This window comes from Poecilia mexicana, unplaced genomic scaffold (genome assembly GCF_051168715.1).
Source record: "Poecilia mexicana isolate PSO_F unplaced genomic scaffold, ASM5116871v1 scaffold_14, whole genome shotgun sequence".
NCBI lineage: Eukaryota > Metazoa > Chordata > Actinopteri > Cyprinodontiformes > Poeciliidae > Poecilia > Poecilia mexicana.
In genome coordinates this window covers 10,155,443-10,173,225 of record NW_028263383.1, presented here as the reverse complement: position 1 = coordinate 10,173,225, position 17,783 = coordinate 10,155,443, and the positions used below count along the sequence as shown (strand labels likewise).

The window sequence follows — 17,783 nt, the reverse complement described above, 5'->3', positions numbered from 1 at the left end:
CAACCACTTTGCTAAGCTTGGTTCCGAAAAAGTAGGTCTTTATGTACAAATATAGGAACAAGCCAAAGGATTGATACCCGTTGAACTTTTGAGTGTTTCGTCACATTGTAAGCAAATACTTCAGTGTTTTTCACCAGGATCCTATGACAGAGTACCGGTGCAAAGTAGTTTATACTTCACACGTTTTGTGAAGTAGAAAACAATGCCATGGTGTTCAAAATGTTTTACAAATAATCTGAAGAGTGACATGCAGTTTGTATTCAGTCCCTTCTACTCTGATACCCCTAAATGTCCTGCAAACATATTTCATCTGTATGTTATTTCACTGCAACATAATCACAGCTTTAGTGTGAAAGAAATTTATCTATAGAGAACATCAGAAAAAATAAGACTAAGGAACACATCAAGGATCCAAGGATGAAGATGTGGAGAAGTTTAAGCAGAGTTAAGTTAAAGGTAAGGTCAGGTTGGGTTATTTCAAGCTTCGGACATCTCATGGATCCCAGTTCAATCCACCATCAGGAAATGGAAAGAATACAATGACACACCAGCTCCGTAGTGAGACAGATTGGCAGGTGCTACGGTGTTCAGATTTTAATTGTAAAAAAAAAAAACGTTTCTGAAAAACATGTCTAATTTTTCTTCTCAACTACTCAATAATAAACTAATTTCTGTTTTTACATAAAGTCTAAATAAAATACATTTAAGCTTTTGGTTGAACTTGACAAAAAAGTTCAAGGAATACTTTTTTCAAACATTGATCCCTGATCCTTTTTCAAACCACCACAACGTGTTTTGTTGCTTCTCATTGGAAAGATGATACTTGCTTGTGTAAACTAGATTGTAACAAAACAGAGTAGAAATGGTGGATCTTGGAAGGAGTTAAAAATGTTTGACACAAGAAGACCAGACACGAACTTCCAAAGCAATACAACTGCAAATGCTAAGATTTTGACTATCTCCAGTAACAGTCAACCACACTTGACACAGTCTGTAAGAGGAAGTGGCACCATCGCATTAACAACATCAGGAGTAAACAATTCTAGTTTATAGATCACATGGTCTAACTTCAGAAAGACAGTAGTCCCTTAACCAGAAAAATATGGAATATAGATGAGTTGTTTGTTTATTTTTGTGGTCTGTAGAGAAAATGATTCACGTTCATAATAACCCAGAACACAGCATACAGGTTAAATCTCACCGTCACACGTAAACAGCTGTACGATTAGGAACATAAATGACTAAATGTGGCCTATATTGAAACTTTTAAAACCACAACCTGTAACTGTTTGTTCTGCCTGAAGTGTAGCGAACAGTCTCATCAAGAATCTGGGTCAAATTTAACACATATTTTCGCTCACTACAATCTGCCATATGATGGTCACATCACAACTCGTCCAATATCGATTTGAATCAAATTTATGCTTATTTAATAAAAATTGTGCATGTTTTTATAACCCTGGAACTTTTTTTTTTTTTTTTTTTTTTTACAGTGTTTCACCACAAACTTCTTTTCACATTACTGAGACGTTGTGTGACAGACCATAATAAAATAGGGTGTAAATGGAAGAAAAATGATGCAGGTTTTTTACATAGTTTTACAAACGCAATCTAAAGATTTGGACCTATATCTAATATCATTATTACTATTATGGAGGATAACCAATATTTACATATATACTTCCCTAACCTTCTGATACAATGAAAAAACAACCACATAGCTGACATTGCTTCTCTGCTTAAAGTAAACACACCACAGTGTCACATGGTCAAACACAAAACACACAGCCAACGTCTCCCCTCCAGAAAAAATACATGGAAGGCAACAATATGGAAATAAAGATCAGGTTTTTTAAAATATCGGGCAACTTTTATTTATGGGACCAAAAAATTGCTGCTAATCCCTAAAACAGTCAGGTATGTTTTGCATTGCTTCCTTTACTCAGATCCCTCTATCATCTAGAGTAACTAATTGGCTTCAGAGGTAAACACACTCCACCTGTGTGTAATCTAATCCCAGTATTAAAAACACTGGCTCCTTGATGGCCTTGGTGGTTTGACAGAGAGCGTCACTGAATAAATGATTTTAGGTTGAGCAGCAAAGTGACAGAAACGTGGAAACATACAGACTCACACAAACATAAATGGGACTGTAGGGCACATTTACAAGAAAAAAACATATCGGGAAGTTATTAATAGTAGCATACTCAAATTCAAAGACATGTGAAACCCAGTAGGAGATAAATTCAGGTTACTACCCACTGCGGTAAGGTGTGGCCTCATTCAATTAAATAATTTTAATGGTACACAGTAAATGCTTAGAAACAGTCTATGAATCTTAGCTGCTGCCTTCTGAAACATGCTGGTTGTAACAATGGATCATCAGTAGAGAAGAATGGTGTTTATAGAAAAAAAACACCCTCTGTCATGAGGGGCAGTAACAGTACACTGTGATGTACTCTTGTTTCATTATTGACAACTTTGGTCGGATTAAACTGAAGATGCTATGAAGACTAATTATTGGGTGGCTGCTGACCCGTGAGGGCTCCCTCTGGAGTACTTAGAAACTGCAAAACAAAAGAATAGATCAAATAAAACCACCAACAATTCAAGCATACTAAGTGGCGGAAATTACTTTGAGTTCGGTATGTTTGGTTTCAATATGATGCCCCAGTTTTGGCTTTATAATTTTAAAATGTATTCGATGACTAAATAGAAAAGTTACGTAATTCTATTTGCTCCATTGTAGTAACTAAAAACTTGGTCATAAAATAACCACAGGGCGATGTTGAATGAAACATTTATAAAATGCCTCGCTCATATGCTCCATTCATCACTGAGGCATCAACTGCGGCTCTGAACTATTCCAAGCCGATTCAAACCTCATTAGAAATGGAACCATAGAGCACCAAAGCTCAGCGAAACTGCTGCACAAGCCCAAACTGTGACACACAGACACCTGGACAATGTTTACTGATAAACAAGAAAACTGCAAAGTGATTTTCTAATAAAAAAAATAAATAAAAAAAACATACGGAAAAATCTAGTAAGTGCACTCACTCACAGAGTGATAGATTTTTGCACGAAGAGAAGAAGACAGCTGTGTTTTATTGTTTTTTCCAGCACAATTACTTTTTCTTCCTTTGAGACCCGAAAACTCAAAAATCTGACTCAACTCTGTGTTACCAATTATTTCTTTCCTCTATTTGACTGTTCTGTCAGTGTGAACATGGGCTCACTATGTGTGCTGAGAATGAAATTGTTACTGTAACAATTACACGTCAAAGCTGTGTAAGCTTTGACGATCTTTTCATCTTAACAAACCACTGAAATCACTAAAAGACTATTTATTCCTACAGATCGGTTTTTACATCACTTAAAGGGGCAGCAAACATTTCACCCAAACTGCGAGTCCCAAACAACGGCAGTCTTTGAGAATCTAACCCTCTGACAGATATACCTCATTTACCGGTGAACCAAAAATGCCAGTGAAAGGAGATGCTATTTGAATGCAAGTATATCACATTACCCTGGTTATAACTATACTCTACTTTTGTTGGCCCCAAAGCCATTCAAATCAGACTAAAATAGAGAGCATGTTGTCCATAAATGTTGCAGCTATGACTCCTTTTAAGTCAAACAATGCCTTAAGAGCATCATTTCTTACTTAATAATTCAATTCAAAACAAGGTTAAAATCAAAATTGAATAAAAAAAAATAATAAATTCTAAATGGAATTCATATGATTAGATAATTATACAATTATATGTTTGAAAAGACAGACTGCCCTCAATGACACTCCGTGACAAACAAGGTTTCTGCAGAAACTATTAAGAGGCACTGAACTGGGCTGACCTGTTATGTCACTGGAGAATCATTTACTGTAGCAGTTATTACAGTGGGAACCAATGCAAGCCAAGTTTTTTTTCTTTCTTACAACAAGATCAAAGCTTCAGGTTTTTGTTTCACACAAAAAGCATGGAGTCATCACAGCATAAAAATAACAGCTATTCTGCAGGCGAAATGCGTTGGTTAAAAAAAAACTTTTACATCTTTGAAGATTGACAATAGCATGAAAATGAAAATGTATCTATTCCTTTCTTGTGTGAATTTCAACAACTGCTGTTTACATACTGGTTTAAGTACGTGTACTACATGTGTGAATAAGATAAAGTAAAAAAAAAAGAAAAAGTCTCAAATAAATAACATGACAGATAAAATGATAATAGTCACTTTTCTCAGTATTTGTGTATATTTTTACGTCAGAATATATTCTGTTTTGGATATCTGCTCATGTTTACTGCCAAAAAGAATAAACCAAATTTGAATAAACAGATAAAACCAAAATCTTTGTTTCATGTATTTAGAACCAATATTTCCATCTCAGTGGCTTATAAGATGCATTAATTGATTTTATGCAAATAATATTGTTTGCTGAAATTGTTTGGTGTTTATTAAAAGTGTTCTGTTGTTTGCTCACATCTGCACATCTTTGCAAAACATGGTTCTTGTTATTCGTGTATAGTAGGGGCTTTCCCAGCGGTGCCTCTGGTACTAAGCGAGGGCTGGTAACTTGTTTAAGATACACACATATAAACACACACACATTTATTTTCCCACACCCAGACAGCCAGATCTTTGACACGTCATTTTGCTACCCAAAATGCCTCTGCCAGTAAACATTTCCTCCCTCTGTTGTATTCTAAATTTTTTTAGATGACTTACGTGCAGATCTGCAGTTTTACTGTAGTATTACTCATGTTATATCGGTAGATGGATATCCTCTGGTACAGCAGAGAGTTGGTGACAGAGCAGCTCCAGTCATATCATTCTAATGCTGAAGCTACCAGAACTAAAAACAAACATGTTTTACATCAAGACAGTGCTTATTATTTAACTGAAGGAAAGTAGACGGTTGTGCCCCACATCACAATTTACAGAAGCTGCATGTTCAGCACACAGTCCAGAATTAATTATTTGCCTCAATCAGTGAATGGAAACTATGGTGACATCCATTTTGTGTCAAGTTTTATTGTAAATTTTTTTTGTCTAAATAACTTTTACTTGCTTCTATTAAATCAGGGCTAAAGGTGGCAAAAAACTTGTTTAAAAGTTTGGTTTATAACAAATAAATGTTGTGTCTCAAGCTATCTCTAAACTGAATACATTTTGTATTGAATTCCTTTATAAGAACATAATTTAGTGCAAAGTAAAGTAGCATGCAGTTTAAAACAAAACAGAATGTTGGCATTGTCTGTGTTTAAATGCTTCCCTGTTTTAAAAACTTTGCAAAGTTTTATTTATATAAAACTCTTTTAAAAGACACTCTTGACAACAATTTGATTAGCTATGCAATTATGCAATTAGTTTAAATATGGTGCAAGTTTTAGTTTCTATTGCAGAATCTCTTTCCTGTCTTTTATAATCCTCACTTTCTCTATCTGAACCAGATCCATTTCACGACAAATCTCCTCATTCCTCTTCTGTTTAAATCTCCTCCCCCCTTTCCTTCCTCTTCCCCCTCATATCCCGCCTCATCTGCTACGATTATATAACACGGGCTTTATTACTGCTGCTGGAGCAGACGCCTCCCATCCCTACCCCCACCCAGGCCTCTTGGCCAATCCACCGTCAGTGCCAGCAGGGAGTTTGGAGGAGGTCAGGCGAGTCATGAGATTATCCAACTCACCTACCGGGAGATAAGAGTGTATGTGACACTAATGGGGAGACTTGCATGCACATGCATTCAAGTTTGTTTGTTGATTAGGGTTTTTCTTCGTGCAGATATGAAAACTGACATTGTAAATCATATTGCAATTGCATAACAGCTCGGTCTTTTCCTCTTTTTTTATTCCTAAGCACGACACTCAGACGCCCACCCGTCGGAAATATCAGCGTGTCTGCATCTCCTACACCCTGCTGTCAGTGAAAAACCTCTTTTTTTCTGGGAGAAAGCCTGGGTGGATGAATGAACTTAAAATAGATAATAATTGGCAAGCAAATCCATAAATCAAATCAAAAATTATAATTTACAAGGACTACAGAAAATGATGTTTTTATCTTGCAAAAAATCTGAATAATACTGAAAACATCATTCATTCAAACTTCTCTGACATGTGCAGCAAACTGTCCACTGCCTCATTGTGAGCTCATGAAGGTCAACATGAGTGAGTCACCCTCAAAAAGGAAAAAAGTAATTCAAGGAAGCGCGTTGACTTCCTCTACCGCGTCAAGTGACAGTTGTGCCATCCCACTACTCGTCCTCTTCTTCTTGTGCTCAAAAATACACACCAGCAACAGACGCACACCCATGAAGAATCATTAACCAAGCGGCAACAATGACAACTCATTAGGGCAAATTTCCACTGAGGCTCATCGGTGAACCGAGTGCAAGCTTTCACTCTGCTCTGTCACTTTCTTTTCAGCGTCGTTTTCCTCTCTGCTACGACAACACAGCAAAAGGACTAAAAATACACCGTGGCAACACGATATGGTGCAAACATGTAACAAATATGGGGCAACATATTACACATTACAATCATTCGGTGGGCTAAGAAGGGATGATTTTAAATTAGCTCTTATGGGAAACAGAAGAAGAAAAAGTGAGAGACATACTAGCTGCAGAATGTTGTGGCAGACAGGAACGCAGCAGTTCACTAATATAGTTTGTCCAACAATAAAGTGGATATGTTGCTAAAATTAATGTTGAATCCCATAAAGAAGAGTAGAAAACCGTATTTCAACTGTAACTGTTCAGGCAAACAGAAAATAGCACTAAGAACAAAGGTTAACAGTCAGAAGCAGCTCCACAAAACATCTACTGATCCACCCTGAGAATGGTCGTGTTTAGGCTAGATGGGGTCACATGTTGGATCCCTGGAGCGAATTTCTGCTCAGCTGGAATGTGGAGCAATACAGGAAACTGGGCCACATGCTTTAGACCAGAGGGAGCGAATCGAGTTTATATCTCTAACTAAATATGTACAGTGGAAAATATAAATGATCAGTTCTGTCACACTCATTTTAGTTAGGGAACATTTTATGGCTCCTTTAGTTTACACAGTATAGACCTAAAAGGTTTTTTCTTTTTTTTTTTTTTTTTTTTGTAAATCAGATCTGGGTTTGTTTTTCCATAAATTAAAGCCACATTTTAAAAAAACTATTAAGCTTAACTTATTCTGTCCAACATCATCTTTGTTTTAGATAGACAAGAATACAAGAAGTTGAAGTTGCAGGCATGCAGAGAGTATTTCAGCTTCTCTCCCCTCCCCCAACTCTTTGGCAGACTCTCTTGGACTGAAGATTTGCAAAAACACTGTTAACTATTTTGGAGTTGTGGTTCAGAGAATTCACTCCTACACTGATTACAAAACATTAGTCTTCCGATTATTTCATGGTGTCTAATAAAAAACACAAAATCTCAGGCAAAAGACTGGTGTCATCCCTCATTTCTTTACAGTCGCTTCCAGGAAGACGAATGTTTTTGCAAACTGGAGAAGTTCATCAGCAGTTCCCAGGGAATTATTTTACTGTTTTCTGTTGGACTTTGGCTGCATTTTCAATCACTTTCTGCCCAAATTCAAGGTTTCAAGGAATGGACATTTGGGGTATGGACAAAAAATTGTTAATTTGGAAATATACCAAAGACACCACAGTGTTGGTCATTAAACAGTATTTTAGCCCTAAAAAGGTTGATTTCAAACAATTTTAGCTGAAATTTTGACCTGAAATAAATAAAAAAAAGTACTCTAAGAACATTGGTTACATGTTTTATTTTATTTTAAAGTCTGCTCAGAAATGAGAACATCCCATCATTTTTCAACAATATCCGTTTCAAAAAAAAAGAAAATGAAAAGGGACTGCCATTGCCGCTCTAACGTCTGCATTATTCACCTTATCTTGACGCAAGGAAATGCATGAGTGTGCTTGTGTGTGTGGTGGAGGGAACCTTCAATTGCTCCCAGCAGATTCGATTTGGTGCTGGCACATTGTGTGTCTTAAATCAGATAGATGGCCAGGGCCCTGAGGGTGCAGAGCTCCCATTTCCCCTGCTCCTCTTATGTAATTAGCTTTCATTTAGGACTTTAAATGCTTTAGCCCCCACAAATTACGCAGAAGTGTCCTTTCTTCCCTTTTCACCAACTTTTTCTTTCCCATTTTCATTGTAACAAAAGAAAACCATTTAACTCTCACGCAATTCCTGATTAATTAAACTGCTCTATTTCCACTAGTATTTTCATAATTGTGTTAGCATCATAGGGCAGTAACAATTAGAGTGTTTATAAGACTGTGAAGGTTTGTATGGCTGATTCTCTGTTGCTGAATTATAGCGGTCACCTACAGCAAATACACAGCATGTGGTTGTGTTTTACCGCAACGGCATATATATTTATCATTGTCATAGAAGCTTAAATTGTTAGAATTTAAACTTTGAAGTGATGACCCTGGCAGCTTAAACATTTTCACAATTTAAAGGTGTGAAATGATCATGATTAAGTGAAAACTGTGCCAAAAAATAATGTAGCTCGAGTAGCAGGAAGAGAAAAAAGTAAAGTCAAAACTGATGTGTTCATGTGTAATGTTTTCACAGTCGGTTACTTCAACTTTGATTTCCTGACCAAACAACAATCCATCTAGTCCATGCATGCAAAGTTATAAATTAAACAATGGGTAAAAACAGAATGACACCATTAAAAAGGCATTGAGCACATAAAGAAATTGAGTTGCCAAAAAAGCACAGAAGATCATGGCACCAGCTGAACTCTACCAGTAATTAGAAACCAATTTATAGAATCTGTGCAAGCTGGTTCAGACCCAACTGATGACCCACAAAGAGATGCTTTATTACCAAGGAGCCATGAATGGCCAAAGCTAAGAGCTCTCTCAAGATGTTTCTAACTGAAGATCCAGTTACAAATGAACCAATAAGACGTCCAACAACCAGGAACTAAAAAATGACATAGTCCGAGTGAAAACCTGGCAAACAAGTTCCCTGTTAGAGCAGAAGATCTGAGAGCTCCTTCAGCTGAGAGAGAGATGTAAAGCTAGCAGAACCACCTCCACAAAAATGGAAGTCTGTGGAGAACATAAAGCACATCTGATGAAAAGCAGAATCATTTTCTAATTGCGTTCCTGGTGGTTCTGCAGTTGCAATGTAACAGATGGAACGTGGTTCTAGGACTTAAGATTCTTCTTTCATTTTTGTTTTCTTTTTCCAGTCTGATGAATGCAGGTATTTCAACTCAGGATTATTCGAAGAAAAAAAACAAAAAAAACAATTTATTATCAGCTTTGACAATATTTTGAACTTTCAATTTCCTGCTTATGAAACTTTTCCTAGCTGTGGGAATAGAAGCAGCAGAGCATCTTTATTCCTTAGCTTTAATGGCTTATTAGCTTTGCTTTATTCTGTGTTATGTTTATCTAAATTATTAAACTTTAGTTTCATTAATAAAATTAATTATTGGTTCCATTACTACTTTCTATAGACACCTTAGAGTCTATCCACATTAATTTAACCCTGATTGATCCTAAATAAATTATTCTGAGAAATAAAATGCTTGATTGTTTGAAAAAGATAAAGACTGCTCGATGCAAAGACAAGGCCAATTGTAAACCGGTGCATTTCTAAACATTAATGTAGTTTTAAAACAACCTACTCATACTACAAATACTCACATGACAAGACATATTTCGACCAAATAATAACTTGGATGTCTGCCATCTGGGATTAATAAAATAAACAAAATGAAAAGGGAAAAGAGTGTGAGATTTGTTTCAGTTGATCCTACTTCTTTCTACTTTTGAGACAGAATAAAGGCTTGAAACAGAATCAAAGCACCCGATCAAATCTTAAATGTCAGCACACCGTTGCTAAAGACCATAAACTCTGGTAATCTGATGTGCATCTGAGTGGCAGCTCATGAGAATACGCTTTAGCCTCTGAGTGAAGAAAGCAACCACAATAAAATTACCGTTGGCATCAGCTGAACAGATGACAGTGACTCCTGTTGTTCAGTAGACGATTACATTACAGCCTGTTAGCATCTCTCCGTTTCATCTGTGCTGTTACATCGTCACTGAGTTCAGTTTGTGGACAGCAGGCAGCCTTTTTTTTTTGATGGACTTTACAATCATCTTCATAAAAAAAAAAAAAAAAAAACAACACCTGCACCGCCCTTTGTGGCTGCTGTAAAGCAGACGATGCAGGGCAAGCTGTTGGAGCAAGTGGGCAAGAGTTCAGAGGAACGTCTAAAACAGCAGCAGCAGTGAAAGCTTTGGCTCACTAATGGAGGGTTACATTTACATACGCCCACCATGTCTGTCTGCAAAAAGATTAATAGCGTTGAAGATGCAAACTGAATTCTGCTGACATTCAAAGGGAGAATCATGCAAGGGCAAGAGGCCAATTGTGTGGGTGCAAAGGCTGCTGAATGAGAGCGAGAATAAAGAAGCAGTTCAGATTTACACAAACCTGGGATTTCTTTGACTTTTAATAAATCATATCTGATCTTTTAAGTGACGGTGAGAAATTAAACGTTGCCAAGTTGGTTCAACTTCATGAATGGTAACTGACAGAGCACTCAGAGGCTAACATTAGATTCAGTGGCGCAGCGAAGAAGAAGACAAACAAAATGTAGTCATAGTTAAAGAAAATAAAAGATTTTAGATGCAAGGGATTTCTCTAAAATGTTTGTATGCAGTCCTCATCAGGCATCAAAAAAGTGGTTCAGCTTGGAACACAGTTTAGAAAATGAATTCCTAGTTCATTTAATAATATATTTAGATACAGTAAACGTAGAATTGCTGGGGATTTAAGCTAATGTGTTCACGTTTTGTGTAATACATCTTTCATGTTTTGGTCCATACTAATCCACAGAATCCTGCAGACTTAGCCGTCATGCAAAGCACACCAGAGGAAGAGCAGGATTCACCACAGCGCTGACCCTCCCCCACTTGTTGCTGTGCTTCATTGAGCGGCTGACTGGGGGAGAACATTCAGCGTTGGAAAAATTTTGTAGCGAGGCAAATTTGGTTGTTAGGAAATATCAACAAAGCTCCATTACGAAATCCAGGGACAGTCATTGCATGGAAATTAACTAACATAAAATTGTTTCCACTGACAAACTACTAAGCAGTCGACCAAGTAAATTAAATAATAGCTTGTTACATTTGTTACCCTATGAAGGTTATACAATAATAATATTCTGTGCTGTAAGCATCTAAAATAATTAATTCAGCACATATACATGTATATAACTTGTTTTTGCTCTAGTTAATACAACCAGATCAAAATAACAATAAAACATATAATACACACTTTAATTTTGGCTTTAATTTTCAATATTTTTGCAGCAATTTTCTATTTCAACTGAATACACCTTATGTTATACATTATACTATGCAGTGGAAAACTGGAAATCTTATTCAATTTGATTTCTTGTGTCTACAGAATAATGTCCGCTATGTTTTAACCCAATAATCCCATCTTATTCTAAATCCTTACTCATACTGTTAAGATCTAAGTAGACCCAGTTGTCACAATGCAAATTATTAGCCATGTATTCCAATTGATTCCACTCAGGTCCAATGCATGACACACAAAACTGTGCAGTCTCAGGCATTGCTACCACACATAGTTAAATATTGTTCAATAATTAGAAGCCTGATGCAATGTTTGTTCGACTGTCACAGTGCCCTCTGATGAGCGCTGCCTTTTCTTAGCCTGAACAGTTAGAAAACTTATGACAGAAGAACTAAAAGGAGAGACTGTTTTGTTGCTTTCTGTGTTGATCTTAGCAGCCTTTAAATTTTCTTTTGCTAGATTTGTCAGATATTAAAGTCTGAGTCTTCACTTTCAACCACACGCTTTGCCCGTAAAGCGGCACATATGATGAAAGAAGGCAATCATTAACAAGGTGAAATACAATTACCCATTCCTGCCTCAGGTGAAAACCAAATGAGACTAAAGAAATGTGTACATCACAAAAGTAGTAGGGGACTAGATAAGATAAATATATGAGATTGCAAAAATATTTTACCATGATTTCACAACTGAAATTTCACGAACCGTGCGCACAGTTGGGACGTTTTCTTAGAACACTTTGAGATAGATGAGGTAGTTAAGATAAAAATAACAGAAGAACAGGATGAAGCAATAAAAGCTGATCCAGCAGAAGCCGGCGCAACAGAAAGAGAGCGAAAACGAGCCAAGTTTGGTCGGTTCTGACAACAGATCGGAGCAGTGCAGGCCAAAACGCCTCCTCTCCTAACATGACTGCTTCCTATGGGAACCCCGCTGGAATATGATCCACGCAGTGGTGAGCTTGGGCTCTGGCTGGGGAAGGGAAGAGTTTCACGTAGGTGAACTGACGTTTTGCTCCCGTTATTGTGATCTAGATATCCACAGACACGGTGTTGAGCCACAAGATGAAGGGAAATTATGCCTGCTTTTGTCAACAGAGTTTAGAGCTGAAAATGCTTGGAGGCATAGAATAAAACATCATGAACTTAATATTAGAACACCAGACATCGATGTTTGCAAAAAATCAATAAATTAGTTTGTATGTTTAGAGATAAAAGGCTTAATTTGAACTGTAACATATGTAGTTTAGAAATGGAAAATCAAAATGAGTATATAGGCAATGCATCACCACACTGATGAATTTCTACTTCATCTCAGGAACTGTGTGGCAAAAAAAAGAAAAAATAAACAGCATCTGCTGCATTGATTTAATGGAGGTAAACAAAACCATTAGTGGTGAAACCAGCACTTTTCACCACAGGTCAACATTAATGGATCAACGACAATAAAGCAGCATCTCTTCAAACAAATGCATCAGTGGTGGGCTCCAGAGAGGATGCATGTATTAACTCGCCTGTGACACAAACACACGAGCGCGAACATTTACTTCTCCCTTAATCTCCACAGGAGCTCCTGTCTGCAGAATTTGGAGCTCATCAGAGCTCACCGCTCCTGAGGCCTTCGCATTTTGGGTCAACATGTGTTGCTAAGGAGAGACAGGCTTCCTGTTCTGGCGCTTCATTCTAATTGGGAAGCATCTGGACATCTAGGACATATTTTTTTTCTTCACTTTCATATTTACATGGGAATTAGACTTTCTGCTCAGTGTTATTTTCTGACATAGAATGACTTGAGTAAACCGTGGTGTGTGGTTGGCTGATTATGGAAATATTTTTAGAAAAATATAATCATGAAAAAGAGATTTATGTTTTAAGAAAGGTATGCTGAACTCCACCTTCTGAGCTTGTTTTCCTTCTGATGAAATGTAGTCAAACTAAGCAGTAAAACAGTTTTAGGCAAAAAAAAAAAAAAAAAAAAAAAACTTAGTGTAATGATAGCATGGAAAAGTAAAGCGATTAAAAACTTGATTTTAATTAAAAGCAGCAGCAATGCATCTACTTTGGCTTAGATATTATTTATTCCTACAAGAATAATTATTAGATATGCACCAATTAAAAATTTGTTGTCAATTCCAGATACTCAGTTTGTATAACTTTGACCCACAGAAACCAATTTTAGCCAATTTTAACTTACAATGCATTCACCAAAATGTAAAATGATTGAATCTTTGAGTTCTTGACTAGTTTGGGCCAATCAAAGCCACCAACTGACATTTCTGAGCATTCCTATTTATTATCACGTTTCTAAGAATTTGAGAGTGACATTTCATGTCCTAACAGTACTTGTACTATTTTCCTTTGTCTTCCAACTCATGACAATTCTCCAAATTAAACGAGGGTCTATGATACCACACTTGCACAATGTGACATGCTTATTTTCAAAATATTATTTTTTTCAAATTCAAAGCTAGCTAGTAATTTTTTTTTAAATAAAAGAAATAGAAATGTTCCCTTTTTAATAGTTCAACATGGTGGTGCAAGACTTGATGAAAAACCAGAAAAAAAAATACTTTAGTTAGAGTAAATAGTTAAGTTTAGTTACATAGTAAATTGCATTTAGCATATTACACAGAGAACCACACATTCATAGTATTTTGTAATGTAACATTGGGTAAATAAGAAGCTGATGATTAATTAATGATTTAATAGGTTAAATAATTAATTAGGTTTCTGCCCTCATAAATAACAAGCTGTATGCTATTTATTTTACTCCCCCACACAGTAACTTTCTTGGATTGTTGCAAACATGCAGTAAAGCAGCGTTACCTGAATACTGCTACCTGAGGGAAGCAGCATCCAGGTCAGGCCTGTAAGCGTCGTTTGGTTTTGTTTTTTTAGGCAAATGCAAATATTGTCAAACAGCCAGTCTAATCCTTCTTTCAACAGAGGGTAACTTCTAGGAGAATTATTTTTTTTCAGCACACACCGACTGCACAGCAACGGGTTGGGGAGTGGCAGCACTACTTTCATGCTACATAAAATCTGCTTTTTTTTTCTTTAGCATAAACAAGAAATGCATTTACGCCAGAGAATTCAGAATAATCATTACATTCTTTCCGTAAATCTCTTCAAACTACGCCCAGTTTGCCTCCTAGTCAATGACACTGTGTGTGTGTGTTTCTGCATTCTTGACAACTCCTCCAGGATTTACAGAAGCAAAAAGCTGACATATACAAAAACCGTTTGCAAAATGGAAACTATTTTCTTAAAACTTCTACTTTACGACTACAGTTCTGTTAAACCACAACACATGGAGGTTTACGCACAAGATTACTACTCTGTTGTTTCAGCTGGTATTCACATTTTTCCAGAATGCAGTTGCCTACCTCTTCCCAAACATCCAAAAAAAAGTCATCTGGCAGAATCATTAGTTGAAATGATTTACCTTAGTTAAAAAGAATGATATTAAAACAACATCTCTGCTTCAGTGCTAAATCTTATTAAATATACCTTAATGTGCCTTCCACAACGTCTAATCAATCATACTTGTATATCTTGTCTAATCTGCAGCCAAAAGAAGGACAGAGCTCCATTGTCCTCTACAATTATTAGATGAGTGTGATGTGCAAAAGTCTTCAAATTAATTCATGTTGAGTTGCAGTATCATAATCTGATGTTAAAATAATTCCTGTAGTTCTCTAGCCGTGCAGTTTGGAGAATTATCTTGCTCACTGTGTGTTGTGATAAACGTCCTCCTCCAGCCTTAAATGTCACAGTTTAAGCTGTCATAAACACCTTAAATATTGCTCACACTGCAGATATGAGCAAGTCATGATAAGATTTCTTTTTTTCTTTTCTCAAGTAATCTTCACACAAATTTAACTGACTTGAATGCCATGTTCTCTCATTTTTCCTTCATTGAAGAATGGCTAAAAGATATAAGGCACCTACATTTTCCACGGAAAGAGGAAACCATGATTATAAAAACGCTTCTCAAGAGCATAAGTGTCAGGTTTGCCATCAATAGTAATACTGATGATTTTGAGGAAAATTATAATTTCTCACAGTGATAATTTCACTTTACTGCCTCACAAAATGTGTCACTGGAAAAAACGTCACATTGCTCTTTAAAATCATCTTCATCTACACTATACCTGCAAAGGGGTGTGCAGTTATAACATCGTTTATTGTGATAAATTTATCATAAGAATTTTCATTTATCATTGTCACAATAAATTGTTGACACCAAACTTAAAGCATTTTTATCAAAACTGCTGTGTGTGCAGACTCTCAGCCCAGCAGGCTGCAGCCGTATTTGTGTGTCTGTACCTTTAATTTCAGCCACAGTGATCAGCTAGCTCTCTCTGTGCTAATCTGTCAAAACAAACATGGTGAAAAAGCATCTGACTACTCTCCAATGAGCTCCATTATGAATGATTTTTAGAGATGGTTTAAAGTATGGAAGTACTTCAAGGCGCCAGTAAACAGAACTTTGAACTGTGAATGCACTGGGAGGCCAAGTTTTCTATCTGCTGTTTTTCCTGCACTGGACTGCTTGACGGTGTGCCTGGTAGTGTTAATTTACAGACATTGTAGTATTCTAAATTAATTGCAATTAATAAATTTACTTATTTTTGGAGAATCTCAACTTCTATGGGGGTGTTTGTTTAGACTCTTTTCTTTTTCTGTCTAAGGGCTAAATATATCTTAAGATATGCTCAACAAATAATCAGGTAAAACAAACAAAGCCCATTTCATTTTAAAAATAGAAGCCGAGAACAAATAAACAGCCTCTCATCACCATCACTCCTCTTCCCAAGTGTGCAAGAAAAAGACCTTGTTGAGAAAACATAAAGAAGCCTTTTCTGCTCAGGGCCATAAAATAAATGAGCAGTTGATAAGCCAGGTTGCATCTTGGAACACAAACTGCATGTAATTCTAATGATTATATAAAATTCACCATCATGTTGCATTTCAGGAATGGAACAACCAGATTTTACACAAAGTCACAGAGGAAAGAAACGCTTGAAACTTCACAGCAGCAGAAAAGTCGTCTAAGTCAAATACATATTTTGAACTTTATTTTACTAATGAGAATAAAGTTTAACACAGGTTGTTTCAGGCTTTTAACTTAATTCATAAGGTCTCAAATTAAGGATTATGTGGCTTAAATGTACACTGATGGTTGATGGTTACCGTGCAATCTTATTTTACAACCTGGTGCTTTACAAATCCAACTTTAGCTCTAGCATTTGAAGTAAAAAACAACCTATAGCCATCTTAATTTCTAAACAAACATATTACTCATCACAAACATGTTCTAATAGACAAAAAGACGAGCCGGCGTACTCCGACAAACACCATTTGCTGCTCTGCTGCTGCAAGAAGAGGATAAACAGACAGGAAAGACTGATGAATCAGTGGTGAGATAGCACTAAACACAAGAGAAAGGAAAGAGAGCAGATTGAGAAAAACAGGCAGAGTGTTGGCTGTAATTAAGAGCTGAAAGGCTGATGTACCATGTAGTGAGGAGCAAAGTGTGGTGGAGAGGGAACGACAGTCATTAGAGCAAACCCTCACGCCATCACAGTCGGAGTTTCGCTCACTTAAAGAGCAAAAGCAGAGCGAGCTCAATGCAGCTGCATTAAGAACATTCATCATCCTACAACAAAAACAGACACTATGAAATCAAAGCAAGTTAAAGCCAGCTTGTGGTTTTCTAGGTAAAAGACACAAGCACCACTACTCCTTGTTAAATGATAGAACAATGGCTCAGACAGCTAATGGTGTTATTTAAGGAATGTTGCAATTTGGTTTCATTTTTTTTTAAGTAATAACTCTGGGAAAAGTTTTTATTGAAATAAAGATGTCATCTTAATTCTAAGGAACGTTTGACCTTCTTCTACCAAAGTGACAATTTAATCATCTTGTCAAAGCATTTCTTATAAAGAAGCAAAATTCACAGCTTAATCATGGAGCAAACTCCATACCCTCTCCTCGTTGTTTATCTTGAATAAATATAATTGAGCAGAGTTTTAAAAGTTTACCCAAAAGGAATATACACAATATTAAACACCAAAAATGATGTGGTAGCAGCGACACTACATGTGTCATTGTGTGATGACGATAAGTTGTCATCTCTCATCTGTGACTTTTAGTGAACTGGGAGCCATCGTCTGTGTCGTCTGTGTCAGTAATACGACTCCTTCTGATGTAATTGGTAACCAAAGTGTGTCTTCAAAAAACATTCAACAAACATGGCATTGCAAGCAATTTTGCAATATTGTTACTGTGCACATATTAAAACATTATATAGTATTATAAAATATTAGCATAAGTAGAATAAAATTAGCTACATTACAATTTAAGTAAATTGTCAATGCACAACATCAGCACCACAAATGACTGTTTACACTTTC

General features: G+C 36.5%; 1 protein-coding gene across 2 annotated transcripts in view; it reads right to left on the bottom strand.

The window, feature by feature from the left end:
• Positions 1-17,783, bottom strand: part of LOC106919273 (glucocorticoid receptor-like) — a 63,133-nt gene that overhangs the window by 24,411 nt on the left and 20,939 nt on the right. The window lies entirely within an intron of this gene.